The sequence below is a fragment of the Pteropus alecto genome, unplaced genomic scaffold (genome assembly GCF_000325575.1).
Source record: "Pteropus alecto unplaced genomic scaffold, ASM32557v1 scaffold43, whole genome shotgun sequence".
NCBI classification, from domain to species: Eukaryota; Metazoa; Chordata; class Mammalia; order Chiroptera; family Pteropodidae; genus Pteropus; species Pteropus alecto.
This window is the reverse complement of record NW_006435764.1, coordinates 7,177,986-7,191,165: the sequence shown is the minus strand read 5'-3', so window position 1 is coordinate 7,191,165 and position 13,180 is coordinate 7,177,986. Positions and strand designations below refer to the sequence as shown.

The window sequence follows — 13,180 nt, the reverse complement described above, 5'->3', positions numbered from 1 at the left end:
CCCTAAAATCCTGTAACTTTGGCGCGGGGAGAAGGGAGAGATCCAACCATCGCCTGTTGTCCCATTTTCCTCGTCATAAATTCAGGAACACAACTGGGGTTTAATTAACGCTGACGGACTTACACTCACCAGCCTACCGTGAACGCTCAAGCATTATAAACTTCTCTTTTTCTGTAAAAAGTTTATTATTCCAACCCCATTACATCACTCGATTATGCAACTCAAGGCGAAAATGAAACTTAAAAAAACAGCTAACTTCCACAACTTTCGAAAGCATTATCGCTAACAAGTCACGAGATCTTTTCTTCATACAACCATTATTCCCCCGAATGGGGGTGCACCGTTCCTGGAAGTACTGCAATACCAGGTCGATGCGTGGAGTGGACGGAGCAAGCTCCTATTCCAACTCCCAGCTCCAAAAATCCATTTAATATATTGTCCTCGGATAGAGGACGTATCAGATATTAAACTGATAAGAACAGATACTACACTTGATCTTAGCCAAAAGGCCGAGAAGCGATACCACCGTTCTCCGCTCCTGGACGGCCTTACCCTTACGACTGCTTTTACGGTTGTGGTGACTTTAATGGACTAACAGTTAGATTCTTTTTCAAAGGGCAATCCTTCTTAAACTCAATTTCTTATTATTTTATTTAAAATTATAACTAGATTCTCTAAAACAGACCTTAAACAGGGTTTTTTTTAACTGCTTCTCCTGCCAGCTCACGGGCTTGTTGTATTTTGCGTAAACCCGCCCCTCCGCTTTTTTCCATTCTTGGGATTGGTCCACCTACAAGTCGTGATTTCAATGCCTGCAAGGTCTCTTTCTCCCAAACCGTGGCGTTAGTCTCCCAGCCCGAAGGCTTTCAGGCGCCCTCTAGCGGCGGACGGGTGGTGGTCTGTGTTAGGTGAGGTTGCGGCGAGCGGCGGCCAGGACACATCTGGACAGCCCTCAGTTCCCGAGCACCAGCTTTGGAATCCACATTGCTGAGTTGGGATCCCTGCCCGCCAGTTCCTGACTTGATGACATGAGGCACGTTGCGTAGGCTCCTATCTCTTCTGTTAAGTGGGAGAATCAGAACACGCGCTTAAGGGGTGGTTGTGAGAACTGAGGGCACACGGTGAAGGCTGGCATTTAGGACTGCGTTTCTCTCGCATCCTGGGGTTCTCGGTTCCCTTCTGTGCCTCTCCCGCCTCCGACTTGTCACATCCACCCCCACCCCACTTACACTTTGCTGTTTATAACATCCATCAGCCACCATTGACCCTTCCCAGAGGGGAACAGATGCCCTGAGAAAGAACATTTCTTCAGACATTCCTGATTCCTAAACCCAGGATCCAGCGGCGGAGGAGAGGAGCCGAGGCCAGTGTAGTTAATTTAAATAAGCAGTTCTTTTATAGGCTCAAAGCAAAGCCCAGCTCTATGAAAGGCCCTGGCTGAAAAGGGACTTGTGGTCCTATTTTCTTGGAAACTCTCAATATAAGTGTGGACCGTTCTGTTGGAAACCTTCCTTCACTGAAACTCTCCAGCTGGGTTGGAAGCAGAGGCCGTGTTTCTGTGTCAAAGATACAAGGACGGCTGAGATCCTTTAGGCAAGAGTGGGTTCTCTCGTTCTCACTGATGTGATTTCAACTAGCAAGATTTTTGATAATCGTCTATGGCCATGCCACCCTGAACACGCCCGATCCCGTCTGATCTCGGAAGCTAAGCAGGGTAGGGCCTGGTTAGTACTTGGATGAGAGACCACCTAGGAAAATCGGGGGCTGTAGGCGTAAAAAATAAAAAAAATAAGGGATTATAAACTGACAAGGTCCTTGCAGTCTGTGAGGTCAACCAAAGGTTGCCTCAACTAAAAAAAAAAAAAATTTTTGATAATCTATGACTTTAGAGAAGGGATCAAGGTTTCTTAGTTCTGTGTCTTGATGATAATAAATAGAAGCAGTTTCTGCAGGTTCTGGTGAGTAAACCCAGAGCCTCCAGGGAAGGGCTGAATCAAGGGGAGTGTGGTGGGCAGAATAATGCCCCCCACAAAGGTGCCCACGTCCTGATTCTCAGAACCTGTCAATGTGTTACCTTATGTTGCAAAAGTTATTTTGCAGTTGTGGTTAAATTAAGGATTTTGAGGAAAGATTCTCCTGGATTATCTGGTGGGCCCCTCTGGTATGGTCACAGAGGTCCTTATACAAGATAGAAGGAGGCAGCTGACTCGAGGGTCAGAGCGATACAGCATGAGAAGGATTCAGTGAGCTCTTGCTGGCTTTGCAGATGGAAAGGGGTCATTGCAGGGGGGCCTCTAAAGGCTGGACAAGGTGGAGAAATGATTCTCTCTGAGCCTCCAGAAAGGAATGAATGCAGCCCTGCTGAGACAGTTTGATTTCAGCCCATCGAGACCCATCTGAGGCTTCTGATCTCCAAAAGTGTAAGATAAATTTGTTTTAAATGACTGAGTTTGTGGTAATTTGTTACAACAGCAGTAAAAAAACTAACACAAGGACAAAAGCGAAATTCAGTATCTTTCAATCCCAACCTTCTCCAAATTCTGCAAGACCCAAACTGGGGCAAGCCACAGCCTTCCAGCTGAGTAGGCTTTAGCCCTTCTGCCCAGGCTACAGATAAGCATCCCATCTCTGGGTGGGTAGATCCCCAGTTGGGGCTCCCCCGCAGTCGGCAGTAGCCTGTTCCTTCTTTGAAGCAGACAAGTGGGGGAGTGGCTTCCCCACTCTTCCTATTATCCCTGCCTCTTCCTGCATGAGTATTGCAGGCTGATGGTGAGGGGTCCACAAGAATTTGAAAATACATTTGCTCCGTGGAAAGCCATTTGTCCATGCTTATCGAACAGGCACTCTACAATGACTGACGAAATCAGACATGGATCTTGTTTTCACGATGTTTATAGTCTACTGGGAAAACTGGGAGAAGGCTCCTGTGACTCCATGCAGGAGATGAAGGTGGCTATGGCGGCAGAGGTGGAGAGAAGCGGAAAAGTTCACAGAAAATGACTGGTTTTGGTGACAGGCAAAGCGAGTCCAAGGGGAGAATAATCTTTTAATGGGCACGTGTAATTTTTGTAATTAAATGTTTTACTTTCATGAAACTTATCAATTAACAAGTAGTGTTCAAAGGCTTACAGAAACTGTCTCCAATTTATATCCTCCTTTTAATTCTTTAAGCTGTTTTTATTTTTAATGGTACTTTCTTCCATACTAATCGATGGAACAATTTTTGACTTCCTAGTTTTTGGCATCCTTGAGAAAGACATAAAAACCAACACAATATGAAACAGGTCAAAGTGCCTGGTCAACTTGAGATTTTTAATTTTTAATGAGGTTTTTAATTTTTAATGAGGTTTTTAATTTTTAATGAGGTTTTTAATTTTTAAGCCCTCCACCCTTCAGAGAATCTGTTGAAAGCCTTCCCCAAATAAATGTGCATTTGTCTTACATGATTTTACCTACAATTTCTGGAGGGATTCTTAGGGTCTCATGAAACCCATCTGCTAATCTACAAGTGTACAACCATAGCCCTCAGACAGAAAATCTGACTGAAGGTGTCCAAACACCTAAGAAGAGGCCACGCTGAGTGGAGGAACAGAATCCGAAGTTCCTAGGGGCTTTGTGGCAGGCCCTTCTAAGAGCTGTCCAAGAGGGCCATGGTTAAATGTCTCCTGGGAGCCATAATCCCCCTGGGTTGAGATCCACTGTGCTATTGCAAATAATCTTATTTGCTGGCTGTCTTATTTTGCCTCTCCCTCTTCTCAAATGTAACCCAAAGGCAAGGGCAAGGCCTTGGTTCTTCTGGCGAGCACATTGCTGGGTTTGGGATGGAGCAGCTTGTTGGTGCTGTTACCACTAACTGAGGTGGGAAGACTAGGCAGCAGACATGATGGACGGGACAGAGAATCAAAGATCTGAATGGCTGACTGGATAACAGGTGGGTTGGTCAAGGGTGCTTGGCTGCACTTGGAGTTCAGGGAAGTCCAGGCCAGAGATGCCGCAGTCCTGTCATCAGCGTGCAGATGGACAGTGAGAAGCCAGGTCTCATTCTGGCGCTTCTCCCTTTTCTCCATATTGTTCATTTCACCTTTTTAAAATTTCTTAGCCCAGGTAGCCATTAATTTAGGCCTTAAATTCCTCATTTGCCAAAAGAAGTGTTCAAGGCTTCATTGTCTACCACACACTTCCAGCGGATCCTGCCCGGCCCCTGTGCCAGCCTCGGTCTAGCTTTGGCTCCATCACTTTCTTGCTACTTTTCCTGGATCTGGGTTTGAGTTGCAGCATCAACTCCTAGAACAGCCTGCTCTGATGGTTAAGCCCCTGGGACTTCGGCGACTTGACTTTCCTCCCCTGCTATTTTCTGTGAAAATGGGCAATTTGATTCTTTTCCTTGCCCGTTTCCTCTGAGGGTGCTTCTGGCACATTCTTCTCAGGGGTGGTGACAGGGCAGGAGGAGGGAATACACAGTGGTCTGTAGCTAAAGCTCAACACACCTGCTTGCCGTCATTTTGTCTTAGTTCTGACCTCTTTGGAGCTTTGACACACCATTCATCCCATGTTGGGCATGTTCTCTCCCCGTTACCAATTCTGCAGGTTCCTGTCCCATCTTTAAATGCTGATGACCCCGTGTCCTGGCATGGGTCTTTTCTTGATCTTTCAGGACTAACCCTCCAGTTCTAGTGGCTGTATTACTGATAACTCACATCTGCGTGGCTACCACTGAAGTCTTTTCAGTTGCCTTTCTTGTACTATAGTTGACACTAAATGCATTGTTGGCCCACCACATCCATGGATTAAACCAATTGCAGATGGAAGTAAAATGTTACTGACATGTACTATGTAGTTAGGTCTACGATGGTTCTATCTGTTCTGAATACAGACGTCATTCCTCAAACAATACAACTACTTATACAGTATTTACATTGTATTAGGCATTAAGTAATCTAGAGATGCAAAGCTGAGTGTGCATAGGTTATATATATATATATACACACGCACACAATGTGTATATATATATATTATATAAATTTTATATAAAGGAATTGAGCCTTCTTGGATTTTGGAACCAACCCCCCAGATGACTAAGCAATGTGTGTGTAAATGTTAAAGTAGGTGGGAATCCCTTAATGCATCACCACTTGGTATCCATCCTGTCAAATCGTTTGAGAAATGTTTCAGGGTGATCATCTGAGACCTTACACCAAAATTGCATGGGGGTGGGGTGGGGAGTAATGTATACATTAACCATGCAGATTTCGGCCTCCAGGTTTAGAAAACCACAGGGCTGCTTTAGACTGAGAATCACTGACCTAACCATACACATCCACCCTCCCCCCGCACCGACCCCTCCCCCATGCACTGTGCCACTGCCCTCTTCGTCCCCAAAGCCAGCTTGCCCAGGGCCACATGAACAGAACTGAAAACACTGGGTTTGTGTGGGGACACGCAACCCATTTGGAAACTAAACTCTCAAGTAGCCATTTGCACATTTTCTGCTCAGACGTAATGGTGCACGAAGATCAAGATACATGTTTGATGCCAATTGTATACTGCAAGATAACCTGGAAGTTGCCACCTATTTTGGTGAACAGCTAGACCCACTCATACACATGAATCACAGTGAAGATTAAAAAACCATTTTATTTACAAAGACATATGATCATATGCTAATCTGAACTGCTAGTTTGTACAAGAAATGACTTGAAAATTCCTTTTGATGTCTTCCAGGAGTTAAATTCCTGTAGAGAAAAAGAAAAGTTCTTATTACATGGGAAAGAAAATTCACTATGATTTATTAGGGGCTGACCTCTAAATCAATTTACACCTCTAGATGGCTTTTCTGTTTAAGCTATTATGTCTATATTAAATAATCATCACCAATATGTGAGCAGATACTTACCATTAAACATACTTTGTTCTTTCTTTAGACCTGGTGGGGGGGAGATACAATATTTTAATAGGTGATTTAATCCTCCCTTTCCCGTGTTTAGAAATACTTATGATCCCTCAGACAGTTCCTTCTGGAACAAACTTTCCTCTTCTCCCCCAGCCAGCCCCAGTGGGTTCACCTTTACAGGCTCTGGGACAAAGACAAGAGGTAAGACGTGTGAATGTCTCCTCACTGGGATATTTTAGCTTGGCCCACACCTTGCATTTAAGTTTACTCACCTCTAACTTCAGACTGGAGTGGAGCAGAAGAAATATGGCTTACATTTTCCCTGCAAAAGAATGGGAACTAGTCTTTTAACCAGCCCTAGGAGTCCCTGTTCCTGGGGGAAAGGCACACCTGGTATGGGCTGTGCAGGTTTTAACACACACATATTATAGGAACCATCAACTAGTCCAAAGAACTTCCTATTGGCTGTAAAGCCTACTCAATTTCCCGTTGTCACTTTTCACTCCAAGGCAAGCTCACAGCTCAGAAAATACCTTTCAGTCACAGTGATCAGACTGGGGCGGTATTGAACTCATCATTGTGAGTCATTCAGGAATGGTCTGAGACAAACTCTGGATTAAGCCAATGGGTTCATGTCTTTGCACAGGTATCCAGGTCAAAAAGCCATACATAAAAACTGAAAATTTTTATATAGCAGCCATAGATTGAAAGTGTTGTAAAGGGATTTACCTCAAATCATTCTTGGGCTCCAGAGAAGGTGCTGGACCTAAAACAAAGACTGAGTCAGCAAGGCTTATTTATTATGCTCACTTCCTGCATTAGTTGTTCCCACCGCAGTTTCTAGAAAATCAGATTTCCGAGTCTCAACAGCAAGTCATCAGCCGAACGAGATTCCATGTAAGTCATCATAAATGAGCCTAAAAAGGCATGTTTCTCCCCAGCATGCTGTGTGCTAACACATGTGAAAACCACTCACCTTTGAGTGGACAAGCAGGTTACTGGTAACAAAACCTGGGGAAAGAAAGCTGTGGGTGATAAAAGTTCCAAGTTCCTTACACAGGGTACCCCCCCCCACTATCTTCCCCAGTTTCTCAGGTGTTCAAACGTTTTCATTATGTATGTCATAGTGAGCTAGTTTGATTCATCATAGAAACTGACTACTTGGTGGCATAAGCCAGACATTAATCAACTAACCTTTCAACTCTGGAAGCTTTTCAGTAGCACACAGGAACAAACTGCTCCTAAATGAGAGCATGTAATTAGTAAAATATCTCAAACAGCCAGAGCTGTTCTGGCTACGGTTAACAGATGGATGGGCTAAGAAAAACTAAGCAAATGCATCTTCAGCCATTTGTTGTACCTCAGACAGTTCCTTATGGAACAAATTCTCATCCTCTCTCCCAGCTAACCTCAGTGGGTTCACCATTACTGGCTCTGAGGCTAGAACTGGGTTAAGACAGGATATTTGCTCTCCTCACTGGCACTATACTCTGGGGCAAGCTACAACCAAGTTATAAGTACTCACCACTTACAAGGCTTTCCACAAGTTCAACCCTGGGCAAATCAATGGGCATCTAAGAAAGACGAGAGATTAAGAAACATCACTACAAGGAATAAGAGGAACCAGAAATCTGTATGAGTCAGTCAGGGCTCTGGAATCCAAAAAGCCCCATGATAACTTATCCTTTGGATAATGGGTTCACAAGTATGTTAATTTACCACAGTATTAGAAGCAACTCACCATTAAGATAGATGAATGTATCATCATCAAGACAACCTGTGAATGAGGAGCAAATGATTATTTAAAAATACTGGGATGGAATAAGATTTATCCATTAACAGAAACTGCCATCAGAACTCTAACATGCTATTAACTGTCATACCTCACAGAGCATCAGTTTTAACAATTCAAATCATCTGACAGTGGCATGTAGGTGAGGGATAAGCACACCCTCTCAAAAACCAGCTGTGCTGCTGGGTTCTCTCCCTCCCCAGGAAAATCATTCCAAGAGAAACAAGCTGGAAGGAGCAAAAAGACAACACTGCTCCACTGGCCATTTGCCCTCTTGGTTGTGGGGAACACTGGAGAGAGGCACACAATCCCCCATTTAAACAATTACCTGTCGTCACCCTGGGAGGCAGCCGAATTCCTCAGGATTGGTGATAAGATGCTAGAGACAGAAAAGAGGCATTTTATGTACCTGCTGATAACGATTTGAAGACCCTTGAGTACTCTTGGCCCACTTCTCAGTAATAAGATGACATCACTTTTAAGTTCAGTCATATGCTTGTCATTTTATATTCATCACAGAGTGGCCAGCCCAATTTGACACCCCATCCAGACACTGTGCCCCTACCCATAATTGCATAAAACACGGTATACACACCTGGAGCATCACTGTAATGTTTGATTTCCACGGGGATAAGTCTTGACCCATCTTCCAAACTATAATTTCTTTTAAATTGAAGCACGTCTGAAATAAAAGAGCACCCTTCACTTAGTTTTATACCTTGCAGCCTATTTCATGTTAGTGCCTTAACACCTCTGAAAAACCCAAACATTTGCTGCGCATGGTGCTACTCAGAATTTTTATGTTTTCTCCACTAATCCATCAGAAAGAGAGAGTTCAATTCTGAAAATCATCCCCGTAGCACATTCCATAGGACTTCCACACACTCAACTATTAGTAGTGGTGATGGAAGGTATTAGGCACTCACCGTAACAAGAGGGCTTTTTTCGGTTCTTTAGCGTGCAAAACTGCGCCTGAACCCTGCGGACGAGAACATTACGTCAGCGCCGGGTATTTCGCAAACGCTGCTTCCCAGAGCAACGACTGCATCGGCAGTGCAAGGCCAGTCTCATCAGAGTTTCTTATCCTCACAAAATTCAGCACAGGTCTGTGATGAAGGTTCTCATCACAAAGGCCGCCAGCACCACCCGCCACCGCCATTTTGTCCTTTACAAAGCCCTGCAGCAGCTTCGAGGCCTGTAGGCCATGGTCAAATTCCCCCACCCCCCCACCAATGAAATAGGTACAACCCATACTTCGGCCCAGAAAAAAAGAACTCACGATAAGCAGCGGTCAAACGAGACCGAAAGCGCACAATGAGACACTTAAATACTGCTGCGCAAAGGCCCACGGGATTTGGGGGAGGGACTGCGGTCGGCGCACGCGTACGAAGAGAGCGCGTGCGAGCCTGGGGAATTGTGGGTAGAGATTTCCTAAGGAGGCGGGCGCGGAGTGCGCGCCCCCGGCGGCGCGAAAAAGGCGCGCATGCGCCTTATGGCAGCGCTCAAGCACGTCTTATTGAGGCCGGGCCTGGGCAGGGCTCAGTTGGGGGTCCCTTGCATGGAGACCTTTGGGGAGGTGAATCAGGCGCTAGGTGCTCCACCTGAGTCTTATGACAGGGTCTGATTTTTCCTGACTACCACTAATGTCCGGCTCTCCGGTCTGATTTCTCTGGGATCTTGGCTTGTAGCAAGGCTAACATAAGGAGCACCGTTTTAAGCGCACTACGTGAATCGATTCATTCTACAATAACTACCCCCATTTTGTAGATGAGGGGCCCAGGTGTAAAGAGCTCTTGCAGAGCCACCTGCAAGTCCCGCCTAATTGCCAAGATGGTCCCAGTCACCTATAGACTGGTTACTGAGACCAGCCGGCATTCGTTCATCAGTCGTTTGTGGTAAACACCTAGTGCACCTGCAAGTTTTATAAACATATACTAAGCTCTTCGTATGTGCTATTCTGTATGAAGTCACTTAACCTACAACTCAAGGAGGAAGATATTAGGATGATGTTATAAATGAGGAACCTGACACCTAGAGAGGTTAAGTAACTTCTTGGTGTTACCTGGCTAAGAAATTTCAGAGCCAAGGTGAAAATCCAGGCAGTCCGATTCTGTCTGGAGCCAGGCGTTCTGATTGCGCTTTACTGATATCATCACTCACTGTTCTCAAGGCAATAGGCGAGCAAGCAAATACACAGGAAACAAATCCCTGGGTACTGTTCCTCAATCTTTTTTCATTGTTGTCTCCCCCTCCAAGGAGTGTTAAAGAGACATTTCCTCCTCTAATCCCTCCCCCCCACGAATTTTTAATACCGCTGATATACTGTATATCTGCTTGAGTACTGTGGCCCTTTGGAGAACCAGAAAACTTTTTCATATCTAAGATTTTCCTGCCCCCCCCCCCCTCTTCTCCAACCAAGAACCAATTTTTACGTCTTTGGGGGCAATATTGTTTCATGTGTCCCAGGGGAACATAACAAGTGACACTATACACAATATTGACAGAATTCCAGTTTGTACAAAGTTATTATGAACTGGAATAAATTCATTTACTCAATAACTATTTCTAGGTCAAGTACATGATTGAAAAGTTGTAACAAAACGTGTAGAAAATAGAACAGATAAACTATGGGAAATCTAGAAATCCTAGAGTAGGCAGACCGGGTTAGGGAGATGGTATGTGGGAATGGGAATTAGAAATGCTTTCTGGAGTAAACAGTTTGAGCACAGGCTTGGAGCTGGAAAAGAAAGGAAGTGTATGGATATAATTCAGGAAAGGTGGGTTAAAGTAGAATATAAAACTGGAAATGATTTCCCGGGAAAGACCAGATGAGGGCCTGGTGCGCAAAGCTAAATAATTTGAACTGTAGATAGAAAAAAGCCAGTGAAACCTTTTGAGCAGGGAGGTGATAAATTGGACATTAATTAGATTGTCACAGTAGTTTAGGCAACAGGTTAAGTGGATTCTGTACTAACAAGTGTAATGGCAGTGCAAATGGGAAGGGAAAGGTTTAAGTCAGGGGTCTCCAACTCACATACCTACAAAAGTGTAAGTAATGTAGATAAGTGATACAAACTGGGTGAGGCCTCTGGCAAACCTAGGCAGCCCTTTCTTAGCTCCAACTGTTGCTTTGCTAGAGTATTGTCTCTGTGTAAAAAATCTGAACAAGAGAATCCAGAAATCCAGAATTGTATGTTTCTTTGCTCGTTTTAATTGTTGGTGTCTAACTTCGAATTTTAAGAACATTCTATGAATCGATCAAAATATGCCCGTGAGCCAAAGGTGGCCATGACGGTGAGTTTGCAATCTCTGTGGGGTGACATAGAATCCACTAGAAAGGGGCAATGTCAAAAACTGGATGCTCTTTTTGGAAGCTACCAAGGGAGGCGAAAGGGGTAAGCACTGAGAAGAAACAGTGTTTCAGCTTCTCTGACTTAATCAGTAAGCAAGAGAGAACACTGCCCTTTCCTAAGCTTTCTTACTAAGGCACAAACCATGGGGGATGATATATCCGCTACAGTTTCAACACTACTAAAGATCAGTGATTATAGATAACAATGCCAGCTCTTTCTACAACCTAATAATAATAATAAAAAAATCACATCAAAGAGTTTTGAAGTAATTTGTTTCCAGATCCTAATTAAAACTACCTGACACCAAGAGGTATGGCACCTCAATCTACCTTTTCTATACATTCTTTCCATTTTATGCAAAGCTATTCATCTTTGAACTGTATGAACCCGAACTGAAACGTCTAATGCACCAGACGTACTTGCGCTTTCTCCTCCGCCCGTGTGAGCGCCCGCCCCCTTCTCTGAAGGGCTTCTTGACACTCTACTCTCAGGGTAATAGTCCTTAGCAAGGCTGGTACATAAAAATCTTTCTAATATCCCCCCACCCCCAAAAAAGCCACTATTCTTGGCAGTTAGAGATCACGCCGAAGTTTTTATTTATTTTTTTATTATTTATGCCTACAGCACCTGGTCTTCAAAGGTGATCTTTCATCCAGGTACTAACCAGACCCGATCTTGCTTAGCTTCTGAGATCAGACATCGGGCTTGTTCAGGGTGGCCTGGCCGTAGACTATGGACTGTGACTCACACCGAGGCACAAACTCAGGACCTTCTGCGTGTAAAGCAGACGTGCTCACCGCCACACTATGGAACCACGTCCACCCCGAAGTGTTTACAGCAGTCTTACCCTGGCTCCCTGATTCTGGTTTCCTCCCTTCTCATCCTTTCTTCATCTTGCAGCCAGACATCCTGCCAAATAAAAAATTTGGTCAAGTGTCACGTCTCAGCTCATAGTCCTTCAGTGCCCCTCCATAGTCTTTAGGCTAAAGTTAAAACCCTGCTTTCTTTGCCAATTTCCTTACTACCACTCCCTCTCCAAGCCTCCTCCACCTGCCTGCCCACCTTAAACTTCCTGAGGTCATGTCTGTGTAAACCATCATTGTATCCCTGTTGCCTAACAGAATATATGACACAAAGTAGAACTCAATATATATTAGTTTATCTCTATACAATTTTGAATGATTTTTTTCCCAGCCTTAATTCATTGATTACTCATCAAATGAGCTACTTTTACGTCTGGCGGGTTTGCTCACGGAGCAACCCTGCCCCCACCTGGCAGCAAGAGGCACTGCTTCGCTTAATGGAGCGGGTGAGGCAAACGACCAGTGCTTTGTGGGGAACGGGGGAAATAGTAACCTCAGTGACGAAAAAAGCCCAATTTGATAACAGAATTTCCTGGCTGGTGGAGAAATACGACACTGGGGAGGATTAGCCTGGTCTCTGGGGAGATGAGGATGTTGAAGATTGTAAAGACAGGCTTACACGCTGTGTCTGTGGATCTGAATGAGGACAGTGTGTGACAGGAAGGTATGGTGAGGAGTTGATACAGGTAATATCAATTCTTGACCTTGTGGCTAAGATCGAGTATAATATCTGTTCTCATCAGTTTGATATCTGTTATGTCCTCTATCTGAGGACAATATATTACATTGATTTTTGGAACAGGAAAATGCAACAGGAGCTTGATCTGTCTGCTCCATGCATTGCAGTATCTCTAGGAATGGTGTTACCCTTTAGGGATATTTAGTTGTTAAACAAGAAATATGTTAGCTAGAGCTTTGGTGGAGTTATATGTCTTTTAGAGAAATGAGCATGTTAAATGACAATTCGATCGATTAGTAGAGGATTTGATTATACACTTGTGAGAGGTAATATAAATCATATGAAGCTATTCAGAACTAGTCTATCAAGCATGTTTATTATTTCAATGACCAGTGATTATTTAGTAATTGTTCATGTACTGGCAGAATAGGGTAGTGCTCAGCAACTCTTTTTGATTATACTCCCTATCATTTAAGAAAATCATTAGACTACCCTTAATCTATGAGATTTTTAAAGTAAATTATACTCTTTGAACATTATCAATTATTTGGAAAGGAAAATTTTTTAAAGGGTGCAACATAAATAGAAGTTCAAATTTTTTTT

At 44.0% G+C, this 13,180-nt stretch overlaps 1 long non-coding RNA gene, 10 other non-coding genes and 1 pseudogene across 11 annotated transcripts; 2 read left to right on the top strand and 10 right to left on the bottom strand.

The window, feature by feature from the left end:
• Window positions 1-330: 330 nt before the first annotated feature.
• On the bottom strand, window positions 331-521 carry LOC112479275. The gene has a single exon (XR_003046139.1). It is a non-coding gene; the product is annotated as a U2 spliceosomal RNA (small nuclear RNA).
• Window positions 522-1,654: 1,133 nt separating this feature from the next.
• On the top strand, window positions 1,655-1,773 carry LOC112479273. The gene has a single exon (XR_003046137.1). It is a non-coding gene; the product is annotated as a 5S ribosomal RNA (ribosomal RNA).
• A 3,835-nt stretch (window positions 1,774-5,608) lies between these two features.
• LOC102886490 lies at window positions 5,609-9,001 on the bottom strand. Its single transcript, XR_001516806.2, has 12 exons — window positions 8,962-9,001; window positions 8,609-8,661; window positions 8,278-8,364; window positions 8,011-8,061; window positions 7,632-7,667; window positions 7,416-7,464; window positions 7,085-7,131; window positions 6,867-6,901; window positions 6,620-6,656; window positions 6,163-6,212; window positions 5,894-5,923; window positions 5,609-5,732 (listed from the first exon to the last, which is right to left on the bottom strand). It is a non-coding gene; the product is annotated as an uncharacterized LOC102886490 (long non-coding RNA).
• Window positions 5,996-6,121, bottom strand: LOC112479284. Its single transcript, XR_003046147.1, has one exon. It is a non-coding gene; the product is annotated as a small nucleolar RNA SNORD22 (small nucleolar RNA).
• LOC112479283 lies at window positions 6,407-6,474 on the bottom strand. The gene has a single exon (XR_003046146.1). It is a non-coding gene; the product is annotated as a small nucleolar RNA SNORD31 (small nucleolar RNA).
• Window positions 6,734-6,803, bottom strand: LOC112479282. Its single transcript, XR_003046145.1, has one exon. It is a non-coding gene; the product is annotated as a small nucleolar RNA SNORD30 (small nucleolar RNA).
• On the bottom strand, window positions 6,977-7,043 carry LOC112479278. The gene has a single exon (XR_003046141.1). It is a non-coding gene; the product is annotated as a small nucleolar RNA SNORD29 (small nucleolar RNA).
• LOC112479285 lies at window positions 7,247-7,373 on the bottom strand. The gene has a single exon (XR_003046148.1). It is a non-coding gene; the product is annotated as a small nucleolar RNA SNORD22 (small nucleolar RNA).
• Window positions 7,737-7,812, bottom strand: LOC112479279. The gene has a single exon (XR_003046142.1). It is a non-coding gene; the product is annotated as a small nucleolar RNA SNORD28 (small nucleolar RNA).
• On the bottom strand, window positions 8,133-8,204 carry LOC112479280. Its single transcript, XR_003046143.1, has one exon. It is a non-coding gene; the product is annotated as a small nucleolar RNA SNORD27 (small nucleolar RNA).
• Window positions 8,467-8,542, bottom strand: LOC112479281. The gene has a single exon (XR_003046144.1). It is a non-coding gene; the product is annotated as a small nucleolar RNA SNORD26 (small nucleolar RNA).
• A 3,588-nt stretch (window positions 9,002-12,589) lies between the features above and the next one.
• On the top strand, window positions 12,590-12,770 carry LOC112479276 (annotated as a pseudogene).
• Window positions 12,771-13,180: the final 410 nt, after the last annotated feature.